Source organism: Loxodonta africana, unplaced genomic scaffold, assembly GCF_030014295.1.
Source record: "Loxodonta africana isolate mLoxAfr1 unplaced genomic scaffold, mLoxAfr1.hap2 scaffold_122, whole genome shotgun sequence".
Lineage (NCBI taxonomy): Eukaryota > Metazoa > Chordata > Mammalia > Proboscidea > Elephantidae > Loxodonta > Loxodonta africana.
In genome coordinates this window covers 277,317-295,981 of record NW_026974884.1, presented here as the reverse complement: position 1 = coordinate 295,981, position 18,665 = coordinate 277,317, and the positions used below count along the sequence as shown (strand labels likewise).

General features: G+C 41.5%; 1 long non-coding RNA gene across 8 annotated transcripts in view; it reads right to left on the bottom strand.

Annotated features, from left to right (window-relative positions):
- Positions 1-18,665, bottom strand: part of LOC135229182 (uncharacterized) — a 508,721-nt gene that overhangs the window by 245,470 nt on the left and 244,586 nt on the right. For all 8 annotated transcript variants that reach the window (XR_010319954.1, XR_010319958.1, XR_010319952.1 and 5 more), the window contains one exon: positions 1,094-1,268. This is a non-coding gene — a long non-coding RNA (uncharacterized LOC135229182). The remainder of the gene's footprint in view (positions 1-1,093; positions 1,269-18,665) is intronic.

The following is an 18,665-nucleotide window of genomic DNA, read 5'->3' as shown; positions in this document are numbered from 1 at the left end:
TTGCCGGGACACACGTAAGGACATCCATTTGTTTGTTTTTATGGAAATTAGGTCACACTCTACCCATGTTTTTCTCTGAATCACTCTTCACTTGACAATTTCTCATGGTTCCTCTAAATCAGCAGACATGGAAGAAGCACTCTTTTTGGTTCGTCTCATTTTTAACTCCCACCACTCTTCTGTCAGTTTGTTGTACTGTGGTGGCTTGCATGTTGCTGTGATGTTGGAAGCTTTGCCACTGGTATTTCAAATACCACCAGGTTCACCCATGGTAGACAGCTTTGAGTGGAGCTCTGGATTTAGACAGACTAGGAAAAAGGACCTGGTGATCTATTTCTAAAAAAAAAAAAACTGGCCAGTGAAATCTTACGAATAGTACTGGAACACTGCCTGATTGAATGACAGAGGATAACCCCTTAGGTTGGAAGGCACTCAAAATACGAGTGGGGAAGAGCTACCTCCTCAAAGTAGATCCCACTTTAATGACATTTGCTGATGGGGCACAACTCATAATGAGAAGAAACTGACACAAATATCCATTAATAACCAGAACGTGGAATGAAGGAATTATGATCTAGGGAAATGGAAGTCATCAAAAATGAAATGGAAATACTATCTCTCTATGAATCCTAGGCATTAGTGAGCTGAAATAGCTTGGTTTTGGACATTTTAAACTAGACAATGGTATGTTCTACTATGCCAGGATTGAGATACTGAAGAGAACGTCATCATATTCATCGATAAAAAGAACATTTCAAGATCTGTTCTGAAGTACAACACTACGAGCAATAGGATAATATCCACAGGCCTACCAGGAAGACCAGTTAATAAGACTATTATTCAAATTTACACACGAATCATGAATGTGAAAGATGAAGAAGTTGAAGGTTTTTACCAAGTTCTGCAGTTTGAAACTGATCAAACATGATGCATTGATGAATCAAGATGTACTGATAATTACGTGATTGGAATGCGAAGTTGAAAACAAAGCAGACAAATCAGCAGTTGGAAAATAAGGTATTGATGATAGAAATGACAATGAAGCTTACATGATAGAATTTGGCAAGACCAATGACTTATTCATTGCACGTACCTTTCATCAGGAACATAAACGGTGACTATACTCATGAACCATTCCAGGCAGAATAGACAGGAATCAAATTTGTGGAAGGTGATGATGGAGAAGGTCAATATCATGAGTCAGAAGCAGGCCAGGGGCTGACTGCAGAACAGATGATCAGTTGCTCATATTCACGTTCAAGTTGAAGCTGAAGAAAATTAAAACAAGTCCATGAGTCAAAGTATGTCCTTGAGTATATCAAACCTGAATTTAGAGACCATCTCAAGAATAGATTTGATGCACTGCACACTAAGGATCGAGGACCAGATTAGTTGTGGGATGATAGCAAGGACATCATATATGAAAAAAACAGTCATTAGAAAGACAGGAAAGAAAGCAAAGACCAAAGAGGATGTCACAAGAGACTCTGAATCTTGCTCTTGAATGTACAGTAGCTAAAGAGAATGGAAGGAAAAATAAAGTAAAAGAGCTCAATAGAATACCTGAAAGGGAAGCTGGAGAAGACAAAGTATGATAATATAATGTGAACAGATCTGGAGTTAGAAAACCAAAAGGGAAGAAAACACCTGGCATTTCTCAAGCTGAAAGAACTGAAGGAAATATTCAAGCCTCTAGGTGCAATACTGAAGGATTCTATGGGCAAAATATCGAACAACACAGGAAACATCAAAAGTAGATGGAAGGAATACACAGACTCAATACACCAAAAACAATTGGTCGACGTTCAACCATTTCAGGAGGTAGCATAGGATCAAGAGCTGATGGTACTGAAGGAAGAACTCCAAGCTGCACTGAAGGCATTGGCAAAAAAAATGGCTCCAGGAATTGATAGAGTACCAAATGAGATGTTTCAACACATGGATGCAGTGCTGGAGGCGCTCACTTGTCTATTCCAATATATTTGGAAGACAGCTACCTGACCAAATGACTGGAAGAGATCTATATGTGTGCCCATTCCAAAGAGAGGTGGTCCAACGCAATGAGGAAATTATCGCGCAACATCATTAACATCACACGCAAGAAAAATTTTGCTGAATATAATTTAAAAACAATTGCAGCAGTACACAGACAGGGAACTACCAAAAATTCAAGCTGGATTCAGAGGAAGACATGGAATGTGGGATATCATTTCTGATGTCTGATGGATCTTGGCTGAAAGTAGAGAATATCAGTAAGATGTTTACCTATTTTTGTTTACTATACAAGCACACTCAACTGTGTGGCTCATGACAAATTATGGATAGCTTACCAAAGAATGGGAATTCCAGAACACTTAACTGTATTCATGCGGAATATCTACGTAGACCAAGAGGCAGTCATTTGAGTAGGGCAAGGGGATACTGTCTGGTTTAAAATGAGAAAGTTATGTGTCATGGTGGTATCCTTTCACCATACTTACTCAATCTGTATGCTGAGCAAATAATCTGAGAAGCTGGTCTGTAAGAAGAAGAACATGGCATTAGTTTTGGAGAAAGATTCACTAACAACCTATGATATGCAGCTGATACGACCTTGCTTGCTGAAAGTAAAGAGGACTTGAAGCAGTTACTGATGAAGAGCAACCACTACAGCCTTCAGTATGGATTACACCTCAACATAAAGAAAACAAAAATCCTCACAACTGGACCAGTAAGCAACACCATGATAAATAGAGAAAATACTGAAGTCATCGAGCAATTCTTTTTACTTGAATCCATAATCAATGCCCACAGATGCAGCAGTCAAGAATTCAAACAATGTATTGCATTGGGCAAATCTATTGCAAAAGACCTCCTTAAAGTGTTGTGAAGGAAAGATGTCACTTTGAGGACTAAGGTGTGCCTGAGCAAAGCCATGATATTTTCTATCACCTCACATGCTTGAGCAAGTTAGACAATGAATACGGAAAACCGAAGAACTGATTCATTTAAAATATGGTGTTGGCAAAGAATACTGAATATACCATGGACTGCCAGAAGAATAAACAAAACCATCTTGGAAGAAGTACACCAAGAATGTACCTTAGAAGCAAGGATGGCGAGACTTCGTCTCACGTGCCTTGGACATATTTTCAGGAGGGACCTGTCCCAGGAGAGGCTCATCATGCTTGGAAAAGCTGAGGGTCAGAAAAAAAGAGGAAGGCGCTCAACAACATGAACTGACACACTGGCTGCAAGAATGGGCTCAAACATAGCAATGATTGTGAGGATGGTTCAGGATCAGGCAGTGTTTCATTCTGTTTTACACAGGATCGATGGCATCTAACAGCAACAACAACTAACATATGCACGTATGCATATATATGTGTGTGTGTGTGTCTGTGTGTATACCCATTGCCATCGAGTCGGTTCCAACTCATAGTGACCCTACAGGACAGAGTAGAACTGCCCCACAGAGTTCCCAAGGAGTGCCTGGTGGATTCGAACTGCTAACCTTTTGTTAGCAGCTATACCTATTAACCATTATGCAACTAGGGTTTCCATATATATATATACACAAACACACACACATATACACACACTCATATATATGTGTATATATATACATGTTCTCTTCACTAGTTTTGCACCTCTACAGATCCCAGGCTAAGACATTTGGTACCTACACTGGTTCTAGAGGAACCAAATCTTAAGGATGAGTTTTCTGAATTGATTCTCAAGTCTGGCTAGTCTTAAAGGCACTGATGACTGTCTCCAGAAGTAAACAGGCTATTGCTAATCCATGGTGTGAGGTGACAATAGAAATACACAAAATACTACTACCACTGGATCAAATACTTGTGAGAGACAAGGCTCTGCCTGATTATATATTTGATACTTTTCTATAATTTTGTCAGAATAAGAATAATAAGGAAGCTGCTTGGTTGGTCCTGCTTTTGCTAGCCACACTGGTGAATGAAAGAAATGGACTCAAAGCTCAAGCACCACATACAAGATCTGAAAGCTGCCACTTGTGCCCAGAAAGAAAACCATATTTCTTATAGTAACAAGGCTAATGCTGCCAAAAATAAACTCAGATTCTTATCTTAAGAGTGACTGAATTAAAGCGCCAGTTGAATATCCAGCCTCAAATGGTGTCCGAAGTTAAAGTGAGGGCACTGATTGGGAAGAAATGGGATCCTGAAACTTGGGATGAGGACATATGGGCAGACAGTCAGGAAGCGGGGGACAATGAACCTCCAATTTCCGTTGAATCGCTCTTCCTAACAGAACCAGACCACTTACTCCCATCTGAAGAGATTCTCTAACTTTGCCTGCTAAGGCACCCTTCCCAGTAAAACAATTATCCCTTCCACCTCCATCTGATGAGATTACCCCAGCTGTGCCTGAAGTGTCTTGTTTGAGTTATCTCCTGGGGTGGGATCTGGGGCATTGCCTGGGGCATCACCGTAGGCAGATGCCTTATAAGACAGGGCTGAACATCCCACTGCCACTGCCCATTTTTGCTTCTAGACCTATACCTAGACTTCAGTCCCAACAAGCCCCAAAAGGTGAACTATGAAGTGTGACCCAGGAGACGGTATGCTAAACTCCAAAAGAACTGCTTGATTTTTCTAATACATACATACAGAAACCTGGTGAATATGTGTGGGAATGGCTATTCTGGGTGTGGGATAATGGTGCAAGCAACATAAAGGTGGAGTACTCTGAGTTTATTGATATAGGCCCAAGAAGCACAGATTCTTCACTCAGTGTTTCAGCTTGAGAGGTTAGAAAAGGATCTCATAGTTTATTTGGCTGGTTTACTGAAGCACGTATTAAGTGGTGGTCTACAATAAATCAAGTGGAAATGGCAGATCTGCCACTGTGTAATGTAGGAGAAGGTATCCAAAGGCTGAGGGAAATTGGCATGTTTGAATGGATTTATTAGGCTGGACCCACAGACCCACACACGGAGTGCCCAGAGGGCTCTCTTTTTACCATAGCGGTGAGGTCCAAATTTGTGAAGCAAGCCCCAGCATTACTGAAGACTTCTGTGGTTGTTATTTTATGTAAGTAAGAGTCCACAGTGAGAACTGCCCTAACTGAATTAAGACACCTAACTACAATGCAGCTGACTGGTCCCCATGGTGGTAGCAGCCAAGTGGTGGCACTCAATCAACAAAGACAAGGTGGGTGTGGTTACCATAACAGACAGTAGAGTCAAAGCAGTAATCAGAATAGTCTGCTCGCATGGATTTATAGCATTGGCTACTTAGTCATAGTGTCCCTGGGAGTGAAAGAGTTGGGAAATGTACATCTCCTGGTACCTAGTGTCTTAGATATCTAGTGCTCCTGTAACAGAAATACCACAAATGGATGACTTTAACAAAGAAAATTATTCCCTCACAGTCTAGTAGGCTATAAGTCCAAATTCAGGGTGCCAACTCCAGGGGAAGGCTTTTTCTCTCTGTCACTCCTAGGGGAAGGTCTTTGTCACCAATCTTCCCCTGGACAAGAAGGTTCTCAGCACAGGGATCCTAGGTCCATAGGATGCACTGCTCCTGACACTTCTTTCTTGGTGGTACTGAGGTCCCCCTGTCTCTCTGCTCTTTTCTCTTTTATATCTCAAAAGAGATGGACTTAAAACACAACTTAATGTTGTAGATTGAGCCCTGCCTCCTTAACATAACTGCTTCAAATCTTCGCTCATTAACATCATAGAGGTAGGATTTACAATACATTGGAAAATCACATCAGCCGACAAAATGGTGGATAATCGCACAATACTGGGAAGCATGGCCTAGTCAAGGTGATATATACATTTTGGGAAGACAGAATTTAATCCGTAACACCTAGTATGCAGCTATCAACCTGTTAATGCCTTTTTCTCCATACCTGTTTCAAAGTATCACCAGAAACAGTGTGCCTTCTCTCTGACCAGAGTATATAAGGACCAAATAATATAGAGGAATCTCTGTTACGTTTTCTCCATCTTACCGTTATTTGGCCTCATAGGCAGACCCAGTCACTTAATTGCACGGCAGAAGGAAGAGATTAAAGCCCCAACATTCTTGCCAGTGGACCAGGAAGGTAGCTGCTCAGACATCAGAGAGCCTCAGAGAGACAGAGACCAGGTGGCTCAAGAGAGGATACCAAAAAGTTGTTTTTCATACCCTCCCCCACTCCCACAGTTGCATATGCTTTGCTCTGACCCTAAGAAGTAGATCAATCCTTTGAGAACTGCATTATGGGTTAGAACACCAACAAGGTCCCAGACTGAGTGACACTCCCATAGATTACATCCAAATATCACTGCAAAGTCTTCAAAATCTGAACTGACATCTGAGCCACAGCATACAGAAGTTGGGAAAGAACCTGCAGCCTGAACATAACTGGGTCAAGTGATTCCTAAAACAAACAACATCGACATTTTCTGTAAGATTGAAGTAAGACACAGTCTTGGAATCATAGACAAAAACTTTAAAAAGCTACTTTAACCACGCTCAAAGAAGTAACAGGCACAACTTAGAAAAATAGAAAAATACATAGAAACCATTCACAAATGAAAATTTTAGACAGGAAAAATAGAAAAATAGAGATAAAAAATTCACTTGATCAGCTCTACAGCGGAATGCTGTTGACAGACAAAAGGATCAATGAGATGAAAATAGTTCAATTGAAAATATCCAATCTGAAAACAGAGAATATTGAAAAAAAAATGAACAGAGCCTCAAAAAAATCCAAAAATATCTAACGTTTATTTATTGGAATTCCATAAGGTGTAGAGAAAATATGTGGTGTAGAAAAAAGTATTTGAAGAAATACTGGCTCAACACTCCCAATTTGTTGAAAGACATAAACTTACAGATTCAAGAAGCTATGCAAACTCCAACAAGTTAAACTCACATAATTTTACACCCAAATGCCTCACTGCCAACTGTGGAATAACAAGGACCAACTCATTTCATACAGGAAAAACAATTGGAATGACTCTGTATTCATCATCAGAAGCCATGGAGGCCAAAAGGCTGTGAAAACATTTTTTCAACACTGAAAGAAAAGAAACATTAACCCAGCTTTCTATATCCTGTTATTTCTTTCATGAGTAAAGGAAAAATACTGACATTCTCAGGTGAAGGAAAGTTAAGAGAATTCATTGCCACCAGACTTGTTGTAAATGAAACGCTAAAGAAGTTCTTCAGGTGGTAGACTTGGAATTTCAGGAATTACGGAAAGGAACAAAGTCGAAAGTACCTTCTTAAGTTCACCCTTCAGCCAAAGATTAGACAGGTCTGTAAAACAAACAATAACACACATGAGGTAAGTGTTTCTTAGTTCAATCATGTGTATGAGACCAAAAGTGCAAAACCTGCCCAAAAGCACAGAAAAGAGGGCAGGATGGAACAGGAATCATGGCGGATGGAAATGGGGAACTGGAGCATAGGAGAGTGTTGACACATCATGAGGATTGCAACCAATGTCACAAAACAATTGTGTATAAATGGTTGAACGAGAAACTAACTTGCTCTGTAAAGTTTCAAGTAAAGCACAACAACAAAAAAAAAGGGGTAGGTATCTGGGTAAACACATTATGCCATCCCTGCAATCACTGCACAACACGGCGCAGGAGTCTCCTCTTTGGAAAGATTTTCTAGCCTGTTCGGAACACTTTGGAATACACTCTTGGTGGCAAATTAGTATTAGAGAATGGGGTTAATTTTGAAAATACCTGAGATGTCTGTACTCAATATGGTGAATAAACTGGATAGTAATGTTTTCAAAGCTAAATGAGGTGTTCTAACAACAAAAAAAATAGGCCTGAATTCCTATGTGGGCCATGAGCCTGCTCCAAAGGCCTTCTGCAGAGAGGCATTTCAGGCACTTCCAGAGCAGCAGGAGCACTGGGGAATGCATGTATCAACCTCCTCCAGGGCCTTCTCTGAGGGGGAAGTACCTGATTTAGTACTAAGCTTAAAAAAAAGCTTAGTGGTTCATAAATAGTCATTCTGCATAAGGTCTTCAGGTTCAAGTCTGTAATCCAGCTGGGATTCTGTGTGTGCTGCATCTCTGCATCAAAAGAACAAACTTCTACAAGCAGAATGCCAGGAGAGAGGCGGTTGGGCAGCTGGGGGCGGGGGGTGCTGTGCAGACAGGGGTGCCTGAGGGAGGCACAATATAGTCATTCTGCACGGGGTCTAGTCATTCTGCATAAGAATTAGAATGCTTCCATCAGTGCACAATAGTTTACATGCAGGACATAAACAAAGTGACTCAAGGACAAAGTCGAGCAGTAAACCAATCCACTCCCTGTCAGTCCTTACCTGAGAGGGTCCTCGTGAGGATTTCCGGGGATGGAGAAGGACACAGTAAACGTTGAATTATTTTACCTCTTCCTTCCTCAAGAAATAGGTCTCAAGCCCCAAACTCCTCTTCTGGTCTATATTTAAGCTGTATAATAAAACTGGGAACCAGGCAATCAGCCCTGAGCAGACAGACCCAGAAGTATTTCCAGTGCCCCACACCTTTGAGTTCCAGTGAGATCCTGTTCCTAGTCACTAGATTAGCAGAGGAGCTGAAAGACTGAAATTCCTTGCTTTCAGGCAACTTGGGCTTGAACCAGGCACTTATTGCTAAAGTCGTATTTCTTTGTGTTAATTTATGATCCTAAACAAATCTGGAGTTTGGAGCTCATTTTGATAACTCCTCATTAGTCTGCACAGACTAGAGTCTGCTCACAGTCAGTGATGACAACGGAGGAAACAAAGTCCCTAGCCCAGAGGAAGGACTGCTCCCCAAATTTGGGGCAGTGCCCCTGGGGAGTATAGGCGAGGTGCACTGTGGCCTCTGTGGCTTTGCCTTGTGCTCCTGGAATTGCACCCTGGGGGCCTCCATATGCGGACCCAGAGTCCATGGGTGACCACAACTCCCGCCCTTCTGGGTCATCGCCCGGACGCACGTTACGATACGCTTCCTGCCCTCCTTTCCAGCATAAGCGCTGCGATCACGCGTGGTAGAACCATTTCCCAGGTCCAGACCCTAGGCTTTACCATCCATGGCCTTAGGCTTCCCCTAGTCCTGGGGGAACCCGCAAACCTGGCAGGTGCGAGGTTAGCACCCGGCTGGGCGGGCTTGGGCCTGTCTCAGAAGGCTCATGGCGCAGGCGGGTTCCCCCTCCTTGGAGCCCGCGGGCTTGCGGCGGGCAGCCCGACATCTCCTGCCTCCCTCGGGCACCTCTCTGAGCAGCAGCTCCCCTCCCCTCCGCCCCGCCAACCACCCAACAGTCGCACTGCCTGCTTTCTGCTTCTAGAAGTCTGTTCTTCTGATGCACAGATGCAGCACACACAGAATCCCAGCTGGATTACAGACTTGAACCTGAAACGCACAACTTTAAAACTACTAGATTGGGGGGTGGGGGGGTTGGCAGTGAAAAAAGGAAAAAAATTTAAGAAAAGAACAATTACAAAAAAAGTATTAGAAGACTGTATCCTCACATTTTGGACTCAAGAAGGCAGCGGATACACAACTGTTTAGAGAGCATACTGTTGTATCTTTCTTTGCAAATAAGTCTTAGATGAGGGAATTGGTACCAGGAATAGTTGCAGAGCCTGACTTTGGGGAAATCTGGAATTGATGAATTGGCCTGCATGAGGCTACAAGCCCTGATAATCAATATTTAAAGATGAGATTTGAGCAACCTAGAACATGCATCAGAATTTTTTCTAAGTAAATTAGCACTAGAAGATGCCTTTAACCACTAAATAAAATGGGTCAGTAGTTCAAGATCTACCTACAAAGAAAATGGCAGACCTAGATCGTTTCCAGTCAGGTTCCAGCAAACATGCAAGAAACAGTCATTTTAATCTTGTACATAGTCAACAGAGATTAGAAAGCCATGAGATACTCCCCTAACTTGATCCTTAAGGCTAGTTTAAAAATGATAACAAATTAGAGAAGGAAGGTAGAAGAAGAGTTAGAGGACAAGCACACTCAGTAACTGAGATGCAAAACCCTACGTAAGATGCCAGCAAAGGAAATCCAGCAAAGTATAAACCACATAACATGCCATGATCAAGGTGGTTTATTGTAGGCATACAAATTTGAGTGAACATTAAAGATTTAGTAATTTCATTCACCATATGCATAGGTGAAAGAAGAGAAGACATACCCTCACCTCAAGAGATGGGGGCAAAGCAGGTTGATAAAATCCAATCACACGAAGAGATAAGGACTAGGAGCAAATATGGAACAGAAAAGGAGTTCCCGAACGTGGAAAACTACAACTAGCATGATAGTTCATGGTGACGGGTGGGACATTCTCTTTAAAATTAATAAACAATAAAATAAGGATCCTTCTATCATTTTTATTAAACATTTCACACTGGAAGTGTAAGCTAGTACAAAAAGAGAAAAAGTATAACTGCTATTCACAGATTACAGGACTGTCTCCATTGAAAACTGTAGAAAATACTGGAATTAATAGTAATCATAAATAAAAAATAAATTGAAATTTCAATGCATCAGCATCAAGCGGACTCTGTCATAACTCTTAGGTGAAAGCAAAGGACACTGATAGGGAAAGAGCAGGTTCGGGTCGGCTAGACCAAGGAGGGAAGAAAATTATTCTGCACTGGGCTGAACTTATAAGCGCAGGTATGTGTTAGTTACCTAGTCCCTCCATAACAAAAAATAACACAACTGGATGGCTTTAAAGAACAGAAATTTATTTTCTCACAGTTTAGCAGGCAGTAGTTCGAATTCAGGGCATGTCTGTAGTGGGAGGTCCTTCCTTGTCTACCTCAGCTTCTAGTAGACGCCAGCAATCATTTATGTTCCTGGCCTTCTGGATGCATCTGTCTTCTTTGTCTGTCTTCCTCTTCCCCTGTTTGTGCCTGTGTGTATTCTGCTCCTTTTATAACTAAGAAGAGTTAGGCTTAGGACCCACCCTACATTGGTATGACCTCATTCACATAATAAAAGCAGGCCCCCTATTTCCAAACAAGGTCAGATTTACAGCTACACGGGTTAGGATTTCCACATACATTTTGGAGGGACACAATTCAATCCCTAACAGTTGACTTACCAGATATTCTGGATTGAGAGTACTCGCATGAACAGCTGAGAGTGGTTCTAATTCTTTGCTACATTCGTTGGCTGAAACTTGTCTCAATGGTCACCCATAGGAATGCTGGAGCAATTTATTGTGTAGGACCTAGACAACCATTCCTAATCACGTTCATTGTGTGGAAAAACACACACTCCCATCACTGAAGCCTTAAGGAATTCATCGATAAGAACAGAATGGTGGTTGGAACCAAGAATTGTTTCATAGCCTAGATAACATGGTGTAGCTGGTAGATATCCACATGGAAATGTCAGGTAATAAAACTTCACCCCACATGGGGATGTCAAGAATAATACCAACGACTAATGTTCATTGAGTGCCTACACTGGTGCCAGGCAGTCCCGCGCTTTTTCTTTCATGTTTGCTTTCATGATGGCCATATGAGGAATGTATCATTATAATGCATAAAGAGGTCAATACAGAGAGTTATGCTCACATTTGAACATATGAGTCTGGACCCAGGAGGAGTTTGAATGGATGGAGGTATAAACCTCACGTCCTTAGCTACAAATAGACAGCAGTAAACTCACTGAGGCATCCTAGAGGGAGGGTGTCAATAGAGAGAGGAGTAGGCACCAAGCCCAAGGGTACTCGGGTATCTAGAAGCCTGCCAGGTGAACAGCAGCCAACAAGCCTCTCTGAAGTCCAGTGTGGTTCCTGGAGGGTTGTCTGTCCTTCCTCTCAGCTGCATTTCCCCAGTGCTCCTCCCACCTGCACTGGGTTGTCCCCTTCATGAGGACAGGGACAGTATGTACCTTTCACCACTGTATCCGCATAACATAGACTATTTCTGGCCCATGGAATACACTGACTGAATAAAAAATAAACAAACGATAAGTACGTAAAATCCTTCGTAGTTGATACCTTGGAATACATTAAGGGGCTTCATGAGTAAGAGGGAGAAAAATTGATCAGGGCTGCTTCTGAGACCATCTCTTAGGCGTAAAGAGTGTTAAACAATAATTAAACAAAGAAATTTAATGGCAGAGATGTATGTTAAAAAGATGTTTAAGTATAGGTTGAAGTTACTAGAAACATGCACATTTATTATTGCAACTATAGTCAAATCGTTAAAAAAACATATACTACATGCACACAGAATATTACGAATTTAATGCCCTCATTAAAAAAAAATTTTATGAGCAAAGACTAATGTTGAATGAAAATATCAGGATATAATATCTGTGTTAATATACATAAATGTGTGTGCTAATACACACATAAAATCAGTTGCCACTGAGTCAGTTCTGATTCATGATGACACCAGTGTGCCAGAGGAGAACTGTACTCCATAGGGGTTTCAGTGGCTGGGTTTTCGGAAGTAGGCTGCCAGACCTCTCTTTCATAGCAATTCTGGGTGGACCTGAACTCCAACTTTCTGTCAGCAGCTCAAGATATTAACCATTTGCATCAACCAGAGACTCTAATACACATACATGCCAAGGTAAGTAAGATAATAGACATATCGGAACGTTAATAATTTATTCTATGCATTACGTACGTTTTCTTTTTTTTTTTTTTGCATACTTTCCCATTGCTTCCAAGTTTTTGAGGAATAGAATGCACTTCTGGAAAAATTCATGAGAAATTTTTAAGTAATGAAATAATTAACAGAAACAGAATGAGTAAATCTGTGGCAAGGCAGCCCATGAACCCAAGATTACAGTAACACTGGTATGAAAAGGAGAATTGTGGAGTCCTGAAGCTCAGTGGTCCCATGCATGCATCAGGAAAGAGGGAAGAGCAAATAAACAAGGAGAAAATACAGTGAGCCAGAGGAGTGGGAGCCCTCTGTTGTGGGCACAGTTTTCTCATGAAACTTTAGATGGGCACAATGGGTGGGATTATCCACTTCCATCATACAAACATTTTTATTACCCTTGATTTTAACGGAACTATGTTATAAAAACAAATGATAAAATAAAGTATAATAAAAGAATAAATCTCATCAGTGGTCTACTATCATTTTCCCCGGCCACTGATTTTTTTTACTGAGGAGGGCAGGAGACACACATGGGAAAGAAGATGGAGCAGTGTGAAGACTCATGCTAAGTGAGGAGGGGAGTGTTTCTGAGACAGGCCTTAGCTGCTACCACCTAGGGTGCACGACCAGCTGTGCACGACCAACTGGAAGAAATGGCACATTATTTCTGAGACCTACTCTAGCTCATAACAAATTATGCATAACATGGGGAAGAATGAGAACTCCAGGACACTTAACTGTTCTCATGAGAAACCTATACATAGAACAAGAGGCAGTCATCTAAACGGAGCAAGGAATATAGCATGGTTTAAAGTCAAGAAAGGTGTACATCAGCGTTGTATCCTTTCACCATATGTATTCAATCTGTATGCTGAGCAAATAATCCGAGAAGCTGGACTGTATGAGAAGAATAAGGCATCAGGATTGGAGGAAGACTCATTAATAACCTCAGATATGCAGATGATACAATCTCCCTTGCTGAAAGTGAAGAGGCCTTAAAGCATTTACTGCTGAAGATCAAAGACTACAGAATAACAGCCTAACAACTGGACCAATAAGCAACATCATGATAAACAGAGAAAATGTCGACGTCATTAAGGGCCTCATTTTACTTTGATCCGCAATAAACACCCACGGAAGCAGCAGTCAAGAAATCAAACGACACACTGCATTGGACAAATCTGCTGCAAGAGACCTCTTTAAAGTGTTCAAAAGCACAGATGTCACCTTGAAAAGTAATGTGCGCCTGACTCAAGCCATGGTGTTTTCAGTCGCCTCATACGCACATGAAAGGTGGGCAATGAATAAGGAAGACTAAAGAAAAACTGAAGGCATTGAATTAAGGGGTTGGCAAAGAATATTGAATATACCACGGACTGCCAAAAGAATGAACAAATCTGTCATGAAAGAAGTACAGCCAGAATATTCCTGAGAAGCAAGAATGGCGAGGCTTCATCTCACATATTTTGGACATGTTGTCAGGAGAGATCGGTCCCTGGAGAAGCAGGTCATACTTGGTAACAAGTGGCCACAACAATTGGCTCAAACATAACAACGACTGTGAAGGTGACAATAGGTAGTTTAACATACAATTTGACCCATATGAATTAAAATTTAAACAATTATTTCATGCCTTTTTGTAGCGGTTTTAGAATATACAATTAAAATAAATGTAAATAATTATTAGAAAAAATCTCTGAACATAAAATTTAATTTTTTTAAGTCACTGCTCCATACCCCAAATCTAAATGGCTTGATATAAAGCACTGGTCTTTGTGATTCACAAAAAGCAGGTACCAATTCCTGAACAAGAACTGAAGTGACAGGAGAAACTCCTCATGGTGTTATAGCCCTGAGTATGGGCCCTAATCCAATAATCTGTCCTCATTAATTCCTTTTCATTTCATCTCTGTGAAAGAGGGGAGGGAGAAGGTGAGAGAGGGTTACATGTGCCTATTCTGTTCTTTAGCATCTAGTTCACTGCCAGGAACAAGTATTCATAAGAGTCTACAAAACATTAAAGTACAAATAAGGAGGAAAACCTCCTAGTATATATATGTATTAGGTGGCACAAAGAGTTAAGTGCTCAGCTACTAACTGAAAGGTTGGCAGTTTAAATCCACTCAGAGTTGCCTTGGAAGAAAGGCCTGGCAATCCAGCTCCAAATGGTCACAGCTATTGAAAACCGTATGGAGGGCAGTCCTACTCTGAAAACTCACGGGGTCGTCATGAGTGAAAATCTACACAATGGCAACTGGATTGGTAATCTATATATGGCATAAATGTTCGGAAAATTAGTTTCTGAACATATACACGGCATATAGAATACACTGTACATTTAGTATCATGTGCCAAAACCCACTGTCATCAAGTCGATTCTAACTCATACTGACCCCAAAGGACAGAGTAAAACTGCCACATAGGGTTTCCAAGGCTGTAAGTCTTCACTGAAGCAGACTGCCACATCTGTCTCCTACAGAGAGGCTGGTGGGTTTGAACCACTGACCTTTCAGTTAACAGCCAAGTTCTTTAACCACAGAGCCACTAGGGCTCACTGCTGTCATGTACAGTGATTACATAAGCAAATTCTGAAACAAACTCCCTGGGTTTAAATCCTAACTCAGTTTATCAGCTGGGTGATCTGGGCACGTTACTTTACCTCTCACTGCCTCAGTTTCCCATTTCTAAAATGGATCTTATGCAAAAGGTTGTTATGCAGGTTAAATAAAACACACAAGGCACTTAGAAAAAGGCCTTACACACAGAATGAACACAATAAATGTTAGTTTTCATAATTATTAAGGGAATACAAACAAACGGCTAGGTTGAAGGAACTTCCATTGAGAAAGAGTTGAGTTCCAAAATTCATGTGTAAAGTCATTTACATCAACCGTTAAAGTTGTATGTTTAGATTCAAGTGATTACTGAGGTATGTTATGATCTTGAACAGAGTTCAGGGGACTATACAGGCTGACTCTGCATGCCCTTCTCCTGCACATCCATTCCATCTCCCTTGGAGCCCAGACATCATGTTATCAATTAAACCCCTCCCACACTGGTGGTGTACTGTTTAAGAGCTATGGCTGCTAACCAAAAGGTTATCAGTTCAAATCCACCAGGCGCTCCTTGGAAAGTCTATGGCACAGTTCTGCTCTGCCCTATTGGGCCGCTACGAGTTGGAATAGACTCAGTGGCAATGGGTTTTTAATGGGTATGAGTTAACTGTTCAGCGCTTAAAGATATACCAAAAGCAACCACTAACACAAAAGTATAGTAAAAGTTCTTATTTTAGAATAGCAAAACCTTTTTCTAACACAGTGGTGAATTAGGGTGGACTGTGGATCAAGAGGAGCCCTGGTGGCATAGTGGTTAAGAGCTCAGCTGCTAATCAAAAGGTCAGCAGTTCGAATACACCAACTAGTCCTTGGAAACTCTATGGGGTAGTTCTACTCTATGCTATAGGGTCTCTATGAGTTCAAATCAACTAGGGTCCCTACGAGTTGGAATCAACTTGATGGTGACAAGTTTGGTTTGGTGGGTGTCATGGATTGAATTATGACCCTAAAAAACGTGTGTCTCAACTTGGTTAGGCCATGATTCCCACTATTGTGTAGTTGACCTCCATTTTGTGATTGTAATTTTACTTTAAGAGGATTAGGGTGGGATTGTAACACCACCCTCACTCAGGCACAGTTTCCCTGTGGTGTGACCTGCACCACCTTTTATCTCTCCAGACATAAAAGGAAAGGGAAGCAAGCGGAGAGTTGGGGGCCTCATACTATCAAGAAGGCAGCACCAGGAGCAGAGCATGCCCTCTGGACCCAGGGTCCCTGCACCTGAGAAGCTCCTTGACCATGGGAAGGCTAAGGACAAGGACCTTCTTCCAGAGCCGAAAGAGAGAGAAAGCTTTCCCTTAGAGCTGATGCCTTGAATGTGGACTATTAGCCTACTTCAATGTGAGGTATTAAATTTCTCTCGGTTAAAGCCATCCACTCATGGTATTTCTGTTATGGCAGCACTAGATGATGAAGACAGTGGGTCAAGGTGGAAGGGGTGGATGAAGGACAAAAAAAGAAAAATGCACAACAGGAGAAATATAAGAATTCAGAGAACTGTGAAAATTTAATTCCTGAATATACTTTCTTTCTCCTCCCTTTAACTGTAAGGACTTTTCTCATATACAGCATATATAAGTAAATCCTTGCAATATTTAAAACACTTAGATTTTTGTAAAACTCATTCTCTGAAAACTCATGGTGGCCCCATTAATTTGTGGCTTAAAAACAACTCAGAACTAAAAAGAAGCATAAATAAATAAATAAAGGCACTGCTGTCATTTGCAGGTGATGTTCTTTTCCTGCTATCCACAACCCACACACTCGGGAGTTAATTTTCCAGGGTCAGCATTCATAGACCATCCTCTTTCTCTTACCACCACCCCACCACCCTTAATTATTTAGAAAAGGCAGGGCCAGTCAGTGCTCCAAACATCAAGTTTTCTCTCCAAAATGCCAACTCGCACTTGGGGAGCAGGCTACATTCTCAGCTATCAGCACTTCCACTAGCCCCTGCAGATAAGGAACATGTCTCCACTTAACTGTTCATCGTAATAATAATAAAAAAAAAAAAAATTGTAAAAACCTGTTTCTTCAAAGAAAACAAAACAGGCATTTCCCTATTACCCACCCACCCCACTCTCCCACACCCAGTGCTCCCCCACCACACACACACTCAAATATTTCATACCAAGGGTATGTCCCAAGCACGGGGTCTGGCTCCGCTCTTCTTTTACACCCCTTGGAGGCCTCTGGAGAAACCATACCTTTGGTTGGCAATTCCCTGAACCCTGCCTATTCAAGCTGGCACTTATTCAAAAAGGCAGGTGAGTCTTCAAGTCAGGTTTTTAAAAGGAATTGAAGAGGAATCAGGTGATATGCCTACTCACCCTCAAGTTTCTCAAAGGTAATAATTTCTTGAGATGTTTACAATGTCTCAACTATGGGTTAATTAAATCCCTTAGGATGGTGGGCATAGGAAAATCCTCCATCTCAATGCCCCCCATTTTGAAAAAAAAGAGGAGAAATCTCCAAAATTACAAATTTGAATTTCTACATACTTGATTGAACTAAGGAGTAAGTTCCTCACGTGTGTTATTCTTGGTCTGAGCCCTGGTGGTGCAGTGGTTAAGAGCTCAGCTACTAACCAAAAGGTCTGCTGTTTGAATCCACCAGCCGCTCCTTAGAAACCCTGTGGGGTAGTTCTACTCCATCCTATAGGGTTGCTAAGAGTCAGAATCCACTGGATGGCAATTGGTTTGTTTGTTTTTCAACCTTTGGCTGAAAGGTGAACTTTGTTATCAATTTATTAAATCAACGGGGAATTTGCTGGATATTTCTCATACAGGAACTTATGATGTCTTCAAATCCAGCCAATCAGGTTTAGGAAGAGAGAAACTTCTCTACCTTAGCCTCCCTGCCACTCCCACACCTTTTTCATTGATTTCCATGCCCTGTTTAAGTAACATCACTCATCACTTCTCACTGTCTAGGTTATTTGACCTAATTCAGAGCAGTCAATTCCACCTGAGCCCTAGGATACCCTCATTTACATACTCTGCCCTGTTGTTCCTTCACCAATGGCTGACCTCACATCTCCCCTTGAATGTCTACTAGGCATCTCAGACTTAATGTGGTTCAAATAAAATTCTTGCTCCAAGTGTCTTATTTACCTCCCAGTCTTCCTTATCTCAGCAAATGTTCTCACTATCCTCTGGGTTGTTCAGGACAAAAACCTAGGAATCATCCTTGATTTCTCTCCTTTATTCAAATCTTGCATCCAATCCATTGACACATATTCTGGACTCTTGGCTCTACCTTAAAATAAATCCTGACTCTATCCACTTCTCACTACCTCCACCTTACAGCCACCATCATCTCTTGGTTAAAACTGGACTCCATGCCACTGATCTTCCCTCTTACAGTCTACATAACAGCATCATTTCAGTGGCTTCTCATGGCGATTAGGAAAAATTCCCAAATGCTTCCCATGGTCTTTCATGATGCGGGGCTTGCCCACCAT